The following is a 2,321-nucleotide window of genomic DNA, read 5'->3' as shown; positions in this document are numbered from 1 at the left end:
GGAACTAGAGACAGACTGTCCTTCCAGGCTACAGGCACCAGGTCCAACTAGAAGCCTCTGGTCAGCAAGGGACTCTGAGGGAGGGTCATCTCTGACCCCCACCCCACTTTCAGTCTCCACAGCCCAAGACTCCAACTCCTTTGTAGGTAGATATAAATTTTCTGTGGATTTTTTCTTTTTTTTTTTTTTCCCTTGGAGCCCATCTATTCTATTGCTAATTCCTAGCTCTGCCTCTCTTCACAGACTGTCCTTCCAGGCCACAGGCACCAGATCCAACTAGAAGCCTCTGGCAAAATTGCACGCAGTGCTAATGCGTGGTGCGTGACTTTTTCTTTATCTCTCTCTGTTGTCTTTCATTTCATTCCATATTATCCTCTCCCCTGCACTTCTTACCCTGATAGCAGGACTAGACAGGTCTAGAATCACACATCTGAAATTCCCTAGTAACGCAAGTGTATCTGGAATCCTCCTTTGTACTGATCAACCTGTGAGAACGGCATTACTGCTTTTTAGACACCTCAGTAGAGTTCCTCTCTTGAGATCTCATTGGTAAAAACAACAGAAGAGAGACTTCGGCAAACATCTATTCCCAGCCAAAAAGAAACACTCCTACTCCTAGGGGGAGAAACATTCCCCAAAGAGGTTTTCAAAGGGAATACATCTTCAAATGGCTAGAAGTAGAAAAAGAGCCTCAGGTCTGAATAAACAAGGAAATATGTCTCCAACAAAGGAAAATGCTCCTCCATCTCTCATAAATGTGGAGGACGTTACCAAAATGACAGACAAAGAGTTTCCAATATTCATGGTAACCAAATTCTGTGAACTGGAACAGAAGAGACAACAAACTGCAGGAAATTAGGAAGTCCTTCCAGGATATGAAGGAAGAAATGGATACTCTGAGAAAGAATCAGGTGGAACTATTAGAGATAAAGTCTATAATACAAGAAATCAAAAACTTTCTGGGAAGTAGTAAGAGCTGATTAGACCATGCTGAAGATCGAATCTCTGATGTAGAAGATAAAACCTCTGACTTAGAAAAAAACACCAAAAAGATAGAGAAAATAACAAAAAAAGATGAGGATAATATATGAGAAATAATAGCCTCCATTAGACGCCCAAACATCAGAATAATTGGCATCCCAGAAGGAGAAGAAACTAATAGTCAAATGGAAAATCTATTCCATGAAATCCTGGAAGAAAAGTTCCCAAGTCTAGAGAGGCACTCAACCATCCACACCAAGAAATACAAAGGACCCCAAATAGAATCAACCCCAGAAGATCTTTCCCAAGGAACATCTTAGCCAGGCTGCTAAGACCACAGATTAAGACATGATAATTAAACTGGCAAGAAAGAAACAAGAAGTAACTTACAAAGATCATCCTATCAGACTAACACTAGACCTCCCATCAGAAACAATGAAAGCAAGGAAAGAATGGGAAGACGTATTGAAAGTGTTAAGAGAGAAACAATTTCAGCCGAGACTATTATATAACATCTTAGCCAGGCTGCTAAGACCACAGATTAAGACATGATAATTAAACTGGCAAGAAAGAAACAAGAAGTAACTTACAAAGATCATCCTATCAGACTAACACTAGACCTCCCATCAGAAACAATGAAAGCAAGGAAAGAATGGGAAGACGTATTGAAAGTGTTAAGAGAGAAACAATTTCAGCCGAGACTATTATATCCTGCAAGATTATCCTTCATGTGGGAAAAAAAGATTAAAATCTTCTCAGACAAAGAAAACCTGAAAGAATTCACCAACACCAGACCAGCTCTTCAAGAAACCCTGAAGAAAGTACTGTTCCAGGAAAACTAAAGAATCAACAGACAGGAAAAAAGAAGTAACAGGTAACTAAGATAATGGCCAACTTAAATATTGGTACAGATCCTGTAACATCAATAATAACATTAAATGTTAATGGTTTAAATTCTCCAATCAAGAGACACAGACTGACCGAATGGATAAAACAACAGAAACCCTCTATCTGTTGCCTACAAGAAACCCACCTCATGGAGAAAGACATACCTAGACTGAAAGTGAAGGGTTGGAAAATGGTCTTCCATGCAATTGGGAACCAAAAAAGAGCTGGAGTTGCAATACTAATATCTGACAAAATGTTCAAAGAGACAAAGAAGGGCACTATATCGTAGTAAATGGCTCTATAGATCAAGAAGATATAATGCTTATTAATATCTACGCACCTAACACAGGAGCACCTAAATATGTGAAGGAAAGACTGTTAGATCTAGGAGATAGACTGCAACACACTAATTGTTGGAGATCTCAACACCACTTTATCCCCTCTGGACTGGA

The sequence above is a fragment of the Tupaia chinensis genome, unplaced genomic scaffold (assembly GCF_000334495.1).
Source record: "Tupaia chinensis unplaced genomic scaffold, TupChi_1.0 Scaffold000435_1, whole genome shotgun sequence".
NCBI lineage: Eukaryota > Metazoa > Chordata > Mammalia > Scandentia > Tupaiidae > Tupaia > Tupaia belangeri.
This window is presented reverse-complemented; position numbering follows the sequence as displayed.